Source organism: Anser anser (assembly GCF_964211835.1).
Source record: "Anser anser genome assembly, chromosome: 4".
NCBI classification, from domain to species: domain Eukaryota; kingdom Metazoa; phylum Chordata; class Aves; order Anseriformes; family Anatidae; genus Anser; species Anser anser.
Window position 1 is genome coordinate 32,182,412 of NC_139724.1, and position 11,840 is coordinate 32,194,251.

The following is an 11,840-nucleotide window of genomic DNA, read 5'->3' on the forward strand; positions in this document are numbered from 1 at the left end:
CTGAATGCAGTGAGATTATTTCATGTGATTCTAGCTAAATTAAAGAACCTGAAAGACATCTCTGGCAGATGGGATGCAAAGTTAGAACACAAAGGGAAGCCAACCCTCATTCAAAGCAAAAATATTCTCTGTTATCCCTCTGGCAGGTTACATGCTATCTAGTCATGTGAGTGAAATTCCTAAGTGATAGAGTTACCCCACTTCCATTTCACAGACTGACCAGCACAGAAATACCTTTTTAGTCTCGCTTCAATTACGTATCTTCAACCAAGGCTTCACGGCAATGCAAAGTACTTGCACAAATTTTGTTATATATCTCTAACATTTTTGCTGTCCATGGCAGAATATTATGAAAATGCTGATTACATCCATGGGACATTATGCAGTGCCATCCAAAAGGATCCAGTCCTGGAAGCTCTGGACATCATCAGCCAGGGGTCTGAGCTAACCAGCTATGCTCCGATGCAAGAGCTGGAGCAAAAAGCCCCCCTAATGTGACTGTGCTGGTTCCCAGCCTAAGCAGTTCTGCATGATGCTGCCAGGCACAACACAGACACATCCCTAGCATAAATCTTTTTACATCATTTTTTCCTATTCTTTTTAATGGCATATGACTTTAGAATGACGGAGACTCACTAGTCCATTTTTTGCTAGCAGTATAATTTTTGTGTATGATTTTCAAACTCCTCATGCACCAAATTGTGTTCCTGTCTAAGGCAGGGCTTTGAAAGCACCAGACTATTGTCAGGTGTCCTCAAAATTATTCTTTTTTTTTTTTTTATTGTGGCTGTCACCATTGTCTCCTATTTATTTTCTGTACAAAAGACTAATTACTAATTGAGTTTTCATTTAGCTTCTACTGCAAGCCTATTCTTTCATTTCCATAAAAATTTCAGAAAGTAAATCTTGATTCATCTCCATCACCATATACTTTATTCTCATAGTCCTTTCTCTCTCCTCTCCCACTGTACAAGTAAAGAGATTACTTTTATTTTTTTACCGATGTCTGCAGCATTCAATCTGTGCCTTTAACTTAGAGATTTTTTTTTAGCATTCAGAATCAAAATTACAACTGGTAAAAAAAAGCCTGGTGGTAGTAATAGTAGTAGTAGTAGTAATAATAATAATAATAATAATAATAATAATAATAATGTTTGACTCAATATAGAATTATATGTAAAGACACTTCTACATGTAATCCAACAATTTCTTCATCTTTACTGTTACATATATTGTCTGTTAGTTTTCACTTTAGCTGGTAAATTGGCAAACATTCTGGACATTACTGAGAAAGCAAATGTTTTTATGTTCCATGACGTTGTTCTATAAATTTTCTTTAATATAGATTTTGAGCCTTTTTAGAATAGAGAGCCTTCTTGTAACCTTGTGAGCAGACCAACAGCCATTACACACACTCACACGTAACAGTATGAAACTGTGTATCTCAGAAGAGATAATTAAATAATAGGATTTCGGCACTGGACACTGTTGTGGCAAGTAGGGGTTCCAAACTGTAAACAACCTCATCCCTGTATGTGCTTGTTTAGCAACTAGATGGACTCTGCTTCCATAATATTCTTGTGATCGCTGCATTCATTGTGCTCATTTATACATTCAAAAATCAAATAGCTACCGAAGCTACTAAGCTTATCAAAACATTTACTGCAGTTACGTTTATGCATGTTTGAGATGTCTGCCAAAAAGAAGCACATCAGATGCAGTGCGTAAATGTATTTGTTTAGAGCCAGCTGTTAAGCCTAACCAGAGTGGGCAATTCAACAGTGTCCTTTAAAACTGGCTGAGAGTTGCAGCCATAGAAAGCAGGAGCCAGTCATTCAGTTGAATCTATTAGCTGGGCTTTGGGTACCAAAACGGGTACAGAAAAAAAGAAGGTTCCAACAAGAGCCCTTGGGAAGGAGGGAGGAAGGGAGGGGTGAAGAAATGCTTCATTTGTCTTTGACATCTTGCCCAGGATAGGGCTCTTGCCCCAGACCTTGCTTTGACCATAATGCCACTTGAGAGAGAACTCGCAGGAATGATTGCCCAACCTTCCCTCTCTTTGTTCGTGCCCTATGTCTGGAAACTTTAGCTGGAGATGAAGTCTGAACTCCATTAAACATTTACAATATTTTAAAACTCAGTATACATATGATAGCACTAAATTCATATCATATTAGACAGACCTTAACACAGATTGCTATTATTACATAAAATTGCTATTATTATATAGAAATATATTGCAAATGGATTTTTAAATCAACTGAATACTGCTCTGACAACTGTGAAATGATTAACTATGTAAAACAAGATGAGGATAATGGTAATCTTATAAAGGTATTGTTCCATACACTTGCAGCGATTAAGAAAGCTTTCATAAAAGTCTTCTCGCTCTCTTTTATGGGCCTGAATCTTATTTCTCTTGTACAGGGATAAGTGTAGAATTGTAACACTGTACATGTGGAGCAAATGAAATTGGGAGGATTTCACCATACTGTTCTACTGGCCACAGCCCTGAAGAACTTGAATTTACTACACTACCACAAGCACACAGGGAAACTCATCTGCATTGACTCTTGCAGTTTTGATTAATTTTTATTATTGCAATAGTGGTAAAAAGAAAAAAAAAACAATAAAAATTAATGTTTTAAAGAATAAACAAGAAAAATAATGAATAACTGTCTTCAATAGATTAAGGCTTTAAGTAAAGTCTTATCCTTTTTAAGTATAATACAAACTTGTACAGAAAAATTCTATGTCAACCTTATTTAACTCAGTAAAACTCAGTAACATAATTTTCTGAGTTTTCTGTCCCTTTGTATTTCCATTTTTCATTGCCATTTTAGTTTCCATTTGAGTTTTCTTTCTCCAAGCACTTTGGCAACATCTTTAAAAGAGCATTTCAGTACTTAAAGAGTAAAAAATGGATAAATCAGTCTAATGGGATATAGCAAGCTACAAACTTTGGAATTCCACACTCAATTTAATTTCCACCTTTTTTTTTTTTTTTTTTTCAGGTACAACTTCATAATTTCTAAAGAAATGTGTTTTTGTAGATTACAGTTTGTTTAGATACTTTGAAAGTTTCCTCTCTTTGCATTCTAAATCAAAAAGGCTTTTTAAATTAATTTCAGTGATGACTTTTAATCATCTCTGTTAAAAATTGTCTTGAACGTGACAAGAAAATAGAAAAGATTATAAGGGCTGAAATTTTCCACCACCTTTTGCCAGCATTTAACAGTCTGCATCACTAGTAGCCTACAGATTATATATAGCACTTTTTATCTTCAGGGAAAGAGCTCAAAATTGTTAATTTGTAGATATTTCTTTTCCTTTCTTTTCTTTTCGGGTTTTGCATACTTTTCTGACACCTGATTGTTCTGTGGTATATTAAAATGTAAGTCCCTCCTTTTTGGCTTTTCTATAATTTAAATAATTACCTGAATAAAGCATGTGAATTATGGCTTTCACATTTCCCAGTTCAATCATGCTAATTTATCTTCTGGCAGAGAGTTTCAAACAAAATTACTGTCTCGTTCTGAGATGTGATGTTAATAAAAGATATTAATTACTTCTTAGAAGGCATATTTCTTTAACCAGTTTGCAAATTTATAAAGGGATTTGCAAGAAAAGAACATGCTCTGCTTTAGTTCTCCCTCCTCTGACATACACACGATTTCTCTCACCCAGACTCATCCAAAAACGCCTTTTAATCTCACTCTCAATGAAAACTTTTCCATCTATTTCTTCTTTATCCTCACTCACCAGTGGTTCCTTCACTTTCTTTAATGTCATTTAGCATACATTTTCTTTGAAAATCCATCCTCGTAGCTTTGAAATTGCATATGAAGATCTCTGGAGTCTAATCAAACCAAATAGACTATATTCTGCAGACTATATTCTACACTTTCTGAACATCAAGGATATCCTTTCTTGTTAAGTTTCATACACTTTGCGTGTAAACCTTGCAATTTTAACTAAAATTTTAATAGAAAAGGGCATGTAATTAAAAAGTACTGAGTAAAAGTGCCGAATGCCTATCAAAGGTTTTATAAAGCATGAATTTTCACCATTTAACAAGCAGATCTCTTCAGATTTAGGTATCTGTTTGCAGGTATGTGTCTGTGAAAGCATGTCTAGATTGGTTTTTCAGTGCCAAATATAAACACAAAGTACTTGTTTAAGAACTTCGCAAACTTGTTTCTGCTTTTCTAATGGGTGGTTGGGAGGAGAAAAGTTGTGATTTTTTTAGGTCTATTCATTTTCATATTACAATATTTTCTGCATGTAACTTGGAATCTTAACCTAAAAGTATCCTTTCACATCTAAAGAGCGTTTGTTTCTGATATGGAACAGAACTTTTGAAACTCGTGGATAGGAAATGTATTTTCATTACAGGTTTAAAAGGTTCTATTTTCATCAGTAATAGTCGAGTGAGAGAAAAGGCACATTAAGGTTCCTGGGTTTGGGTGGAGTTTTTTCACTCTCACAAGGGATTTGGGGGGTGTAGGTCTATTTATACATACGACGGGTAGGAGCATTCTTTGCAATAGCCAGAACTATTAAGTCCTTCATCTTCATCTAAGGGATAAAGATAAATATTCTGTTCACTTCTACCACTTGGAAAAAAAATAAAAAGCATACTCTTTCAATGCAATATCAATGTACTATTCTAAATAAATATTTCATAATGGAGACAAAGAATCTGCTTTAAATTGATAGTGAGATAATTTGCTGTGGAAGAGATGAGGCTAACAATTTTTTAACCTCTTCATTCAGTGGAACAGAGACAGTAGAATATTCTGGCTGCAGATTCTGCAGCAATGAAAGAGAATTTATCACAGAGTGGTTCTCTCACTGTAAACAACAATGATAGAAGGAAACTAATTGACCTTTTCAAATAGCATCTCTGACCCAGAGATGCAAAGCAAGCAGCAAAGAGACAAAAACATCGTGTTTTCAAATGATGCTGGAGCAAGTTGGAAAAAAAATATGCAAAAAATAAAGGACCAGACATAAAAACATAAAGATCTTTCACTCCATTGTTACCCAACATAAAAACATGATCTCTTGTCCTTTTGTTTGTTTGCACACCATTTGCTGATCTCTTCTCTCTGGTGACCAGCAACAGGACCCGAGGGAACAGCATGGAGCTGGGACAGGGGAGGGTCAGGCTGGGTGTTAGGAAAAGGTTCTGCACCAAGAAGATGGTCGGGCACTGGGACAGGGTCCGAGCCTGCTGGTTCAAGAAGTATTTGGACAACGCTCTCAGACACAAGAAGTGATGGGGGGGGGGGGGGGGGGGAGGGGCGTGGTCTTTTCAGGACCCAGGAATTGGACTCGATGATCCTTGTGGGTCCCTTCCAACTTGCATATTCTATGGTTCTGTGATTTATTCTCTGCATCTGGCTTATTCATTCTCATTCCAAGCAGAGCAAGAACTGGACTATACAGAAACTCAGACTAACACATCGTTCGTATCTGTGTTAGTTTTAAACTTTCTTTGAATTCTAGTACTGTTCTTCAAGCCACCTGGTGCTGTCTGAAAGCAGCAAATGATGATGTGTTTCCTTCACTACCTTTGTTCTTTCAGAATGCTTTCATTGCATTCTGTACTTGGTTTGAGTATGAATTCAAAGTGCAAGTAGTAATGGTGGTAGTATTCTATCAGCTTTGTGTATTAATTTTAGACATTACTTGAACTTCCCATGGAGTGAGAACTGCCTTCTCCTGGGTGTGCCATTTGCACAGTGATAAATGGGCACATTCTTGCAATGGAGCTCGACGCAGCTGCCAGCAGCCTTACTTCTGCAACAGGGAACACTGTGGCAGTGTGTGTGTTAGCATGTCCAGTCTGTCAAGCTCCTCTGCATTTATTAGCTTCAACTCAGAATTACAATCACATGCTCTCATGTGGTCATATAGGTTTCCTAATTTTTATTTATTTATTTTTGGGATGGAGGCAGAACAAAATGTGTCTGATTAGGGCGTGGGGAATGTTCACTTCTGCCTGGTAGCAATAAACCGTTTAGACAAACTTTGTCTACTACGTTCTAAGCTCTCTCCCTTCTTGGCCCTTATTCTACAAAATTCTTTAATATAATGAACTATTTGTCTGAAAGACAAAAATTGATACTAATTGGTGCTTGCTAGCCTACAAAATCACTTTTCTCTTGTATTTCTGTACTACAGCATAAACTGGTCACTATTCAGTGATCTTCTTAAAACAAGCCTTGTGTCTTTGCATTTTAAACAGAGACAGTCTCCATTTTGCTTTATTTTTAGTTTCTTAAAACAGTGATTATTCTCTTGACTTTTGCTCTGGAGAATAGTTTTCATTTATTTGTTGTCCTCAACTTTGTGTTTTCCTCAGAACTAGGAAGGTGACGATCTGAAATTCATACTGGGCCTGATCCTGCACTGAATAGTGGTAAAACCAGAGTTAAGAAGAATGGGAAAAAGTCATGTTATCATACTTAATCCTGAGAGCAATACCACCAAGGCAAATGGAAGGGCACAGTTCTTCTCCAGTGTAAGTGTAGCTTGTTAACTTTCATTTTAATTTACATTCTTCAAGTTAATTGTAATTTTAATTCCTTTATACTTTATGAATTCTTATTAAAGATTCACTTATAAAAGAGTGCCGTGCATGTTTAATTAATAAATTGGGGAAAAGTTTTATGCATGTATCTGTGTACAAGAAAACAGACTCAGTCACTGTGAGGAAGTCAGAAGCAGACTTCACTGTTAACATCTTGGCAGAAACTTAAGATTTTATGAAGCTCAGTTCAAATATTTATTTCAGAGGACATACTACAAATGCTCAATTTATATAATACATGAGAAATAATTTTCAAAAGGCTGATATTTTGCTCAATTTTTTTTAAAAAAAAAAAGAAACCTCAGAAATGTGTAAAAGAACCTTCAACATGAGAAATATATGAGAACTATCTACTGAAAGAACATCAGCCTTTAATTGATCCAAGCACCACATAACAGGGCAATGTACAAAGCATGCATTTAGCAGCCTTAGGTAGGTTCTGGGAAGAAATGGAGACAACACCATACACACTTATAAAAGCAGTATTTTAAAGTAAGCAATGACTTCTAGGGATGAGTGCATTGTGTGTCAGATGTGTCAGTCGTGAAAATACAAGTTTGCAAGATGAACACAAGATTGCATAGCCTATAAAATGAAATTATAAACAAAAAAGACAGCTCCAAGCTGAAAGTAACCAACATATTTCAGTGTTAGATCTATTTTTAATTTTCCTTCTGCCCACAGTTTGTAAATATGCTAAAAGATAGTGCAGAGGAATGGAAAAAAAATTCCAACACCCTTAGACCAGCAGTAGTGATCTAATTAAAAAAGATTCTGAATGGTCTTCCAGCCCAAGAACAGGCTGGGAAAACTACTAACTGTGTCTCAATCTCTAACTCACAAGGGTCTCCAGCAGGGCTGAGATAAAAATTTTGAGGTTTATTTAGGCCTTTTGGAACTCTGTTTTTTTGTTTTTGTTTGTTTGTTTGTTTTGATTTTTTTTTTTAGCTTTTTCCTCATGGAAGTTTTCCTCTTTTTGTTCATCCAGAAACACGTGGTATTGGGTTTTTGACATTTTTGCTTTTCTTTCCCATTTCTGAGTCTAGAACCTCCACATACTGTTAAAAATGTTTTTCATTCCTAACTTGCATTCAGAATATTGTTCTAGATTTCCCATGAAGGCAGCTTTCTATCCTGCAGTGAAAATTCTAAATGATAAGCAATGTGAATAACTCATGAATGCACCATCCTGCTTTCTTGCTGACAGAACTTTTAGCTTTACCATGCAAGTTAAACAGCCCAAAATTCAGCCATTTATTCCATGTGCTTAGGAACACCTTAGGTGCTAAGGACCAAATCAAGAAAAGCCTCTCCCTGATCCTAGGTACATTATGTAAATACAGATTAGCTTCATTATAACTAGTATAAGAGAGACACAAGGACAGTTTTTTCATATACTCATTTCCATTTCCATTGTCGGTCCCCAAGATGAAATGTTATAACTCTGAAATGAGCCTGTCACTTATATAATTTGAAACCTACTTACTATAGAGCTTGCAAGCATACTACTCCTACACACATGCACTCCTAGTCAAATTAACCTTCAAGTCAATGAATATTTAATTTCAAAATTATTTTCAGCTTCTTATCTCTCCACAGTAAGCGTGCACTGGATAATAATATAGCTGATGTGGTGCTAAAGTCTCTGAGGCACAAGAGAGAAAGTAAAAAGGGCTATAGACCTACTAACTGCGTACCCGATGGTCTGTCCTGCATGCAGAAAACCCAAGTCCAGAGATAAAAAGTGGTAAAAAACAGACAGAAGGACAGAGAAACACAAGAAGACATAAAAAACATTCTTTCCCACCTTGACAGGAGCACTACAAACAGGCTAGTAAGGAAATTAAAGCACTGGAGGCCACTATGGTACAACACCATTATAAACAAATCAATAGCATAAAATGTCACATATATCTTTTTTCCAGCATTTTCAATAACAAAACACTGACCTTTATAAAGAGGTACAGAGCTGTGAGAAATAATCTGATTCATTTTGTCTAATGCTATAAGCCTAAAAGCATCAAAGAGAAAAGTCTAGCCAAGAGACATTACTTACATTTTAAATAAGCTAAAGGCTTTCCTTAGCAAAAAATGCTCACAGTTTGGAAGAGTATCACAGACTTTTACAATCTACAACAGGCAGTTCAAATTTTCTGTAGTATGGCTACTCTGGAAAATGCACACACACACACACACACAAAATGTGTAAAAATTACTGTTTCAGCAGCATCAAAGCATTTTATGATAATTATTGGTCTGATTAAAATTTCACTTGGACACTCTCACATCCAGGTTCAAATTTTGACCAGAGTATGTATCCATCCTTTGACTAATCAAGAATGTTCCTAAAAGCTTTAAATTGTTTCTTTGTGTCAGGCAAAAGAGTGGCTTGAGACTGTCTTATTTCTCAGCTGATTGTCCTACCCATCTCTTGGTTACACTGAGTTGGGTATCTCCCCTCTTACTCCATGACCTCCATAATGGAGAACCCTCCACAATTTTATAACTTCAGAATTTTTCCATGACATAATTGTTATTTTCTAAGCAAACCCATTGCTACTATAAGTCATGGGCTTGAATACCACAAGTAAACTGCTAGCATAGTTTCACCAAAGTTTCACCAATGTTTTTGCTACTTTGATGTAAAAATAATTAACAGACACTGAAAACACAGGTACTATAGCAGGCAACAATAGAATGTCCCTGCATTGTTGGGATTAGTGGTGTCCAATATTAATTTCCCTACTGACAGGCTTTGTATTTTTCTAAAACACTATGAACCACAGCAGGCAAGTGAAGGAGAAAAAAAGTAGTAGCTCTTATTTTCCATCTGATTTCAGTGGTTGAGTTACGTACTCATGTATCTCTTTAAATAAAAGTATATCCAGCAAATAGCTGGTGTATTTAAAAGATTTCTAAAAGGATTTAGAGAACTAATTTTAATCAGGAATATTGCAGCTCAATTTTGGGTTTGTTTTTATGTCTGCTTGGGGAGGAGATTTACTTATGCTATCCTTTGGAATCTATTATTCATGTATTAGCTATTCATGTCATGAACAGTATATCAGAGAAGAGCTGATCCTGGTTTCAAAGATGATATACAAAGCTAGATATCCATCTGTGCAGAAATCTGATTGTTGGGATTTATAGTCATGGTACCTTTCTTTGCTAAATATTCTCTGTGAGGCTATAATTCCATATGTTGTTGCACAGGACAGCAAGAGAAAACCTTTAAAGTACAGAGTGACTTGAAACAACTGTGAAAAATAACATCAATTTTAGCAAAAGCAGCAGCTGAAAAAAAAAGACAGACTATTCTTTTGTGCAGTATTTCTAGGTTTGCAGAAAAAAATAGAGGAAATGTGACAAAAAAAAAAAAGACTACAGTTTGCTTTCTGTTGTAATGTTCTGATTTTTTTTTTATTATTATTCAAAGATGTACACTTCCTACCCACCAGGCAACAGTATATGCTGAAGAGGATATTATCTGTTGCTATAATTTACATAAAACACAAATGTTCTCAGTTTCAGTTCATCTTTTAGCTAGCCTGCAGAGCCATGTACTTTATGGGTATTGACCAGGAAGACCGAAGCCTGTCAAAGGCAGTGGCTTCTGAATTTCGGTAGAACTGTCTCTTGTTCCAGTCAGGAAAACCAATTCCCAGTGACACTCTGAAAGAGATACAGTACGAAAGTCAGGCCTAATATTATCATATGTGTTCCATTTAGTGGGAAAATGGAAAGTCATCATTTTACATGAAATTCCCTAATCAGCCATGCTGATTATATTTTTATGTATTTTTTTAAGCAGAATTTCAGTTCTACTTGCCAAAGGAGATGGGTTGCTGATTAAATTTGTTTGATCACACACCAACAGACTGATGACCTCCCACTGCCTGCGGTAACTGCTCCCTCACTTTTTCAAATGTGTGTCTTTACTATTTTGACTTCATCTGTAGCCTTGTTTAATAAAAATGAAGTAATTTGTCTGGTATGTATTTGCATCACTGTGATACCAGCCCTCTGTTTTCATAAATTGATTTTCAGTGTGTCATTTCCACGTTACCATATTGTACATTCCAAAGTTACCCCAAAAGAATTGTGATGGGATGCTTATCCTAATATAGAGCTGAAGCTGCGTTCCTAACTCAAAACTGCTTTTCAGTATATATCCAGTGGAACAACTTTCTTTGAAAACAGCAACACAGCAATGTATTTGGCTGGTACTTTCCTAATGCTACACACAACATCTGTCCGAAAGAAAAACGGCAGAAAGAATGCATGTCAGAATAATTAACAATACATGTTGCAATTCATTAGGATCAACACATGAATGTTGCTGCTGGCAACACAAGTGACATGCACGTCAGCTAGTGGCAAAGACGTGTCACTGCCCCTATCCACAGGAGAGGGTACATGAGATCTCCACTGATCACAAAATACTATCTCAGTACAAATTTAGTACTCATCTTGATTAAAAGGTTTTCCACCTTAATCTTACCTAATCAGACAAAAAGACTTGGTGCCATGTGTATTGTACAGTATCTGTGACTCATGGTAAACTGTTGCTTAATGGAAAGAATGCAGACTACGGTTCTTCTCACACAGAAAGGAGGAAATTATGTTTATAACTACAATGATTCTTGAAAAACAGCAAGGTTCACAATAAACTGCACAATGAAATATTGTACATTTTTATCAAATGTAATAGAAGTCGTATGAACATATGACAACTTTTTAATAAATGACCAGAGCATTACTGAAGTCAAACAAAAACTATCCCTTTCTTGAGGAGGCAAATGAGGAGGAATAAAAAGGTCGAGGTAACTTCCTCCAAAATATCAAAATATTATGTGCAAGAAGCCATGATTATAGCTTGTATAGCTTAATTATAGCTGACTTGTATGCACTGTTCTCAGGATTGTATGAAAAGTCAAGTCAACATCTAACTCACAGCAATCATGGCTGCATGGTTACAAGAGAGACATTACATTTTGGCACACAAATATTAGCCTGGGTTTCTTTCTGCAGAGGGCTGAGGTCATGCTTACATCAGAAAGTTCTGCTGGCAGTACTTTCGTGTGATTGCAGCTTGTTCGCACTGCTTTGGAAGGACAGATACGTACTTGCTGAACTGCCTTTGCTAGTGCCAAGTGTCCTCCCCTTGAAAATCTGTTTTGGCAAAATATATGGTATGCACACTTTCTATTGACCCCTACAACTTTTCTCAGCACAGTTTCTT

General features: G+C 36.1%; 1 long non-coding RNA gene across 2 annotated transcripts in view; it reads left to right on the top strand.

Moving 5' to 3' along the window:
• LOC310899649 overlaps positions 1-10,989 on the top strand; it is a 28,466-nt gene extending 17,477 nt beyond the window's left edge. For both annotated transcript variants that reach the window (XR_014584449.1, XR_014584450.1), the window contains 2 exons: positions 6,371-6,529; positions 10,410-10,989. This is a non-coding gene — a long non-coding RNA (uncharacterized lncRNA). The remainder of the gene's footprint in view (positions 1-6,370; positions 6,530-10,409) is intronic.
• Positions 10,990-11,840: the final 851 nt, after the last annotated feature.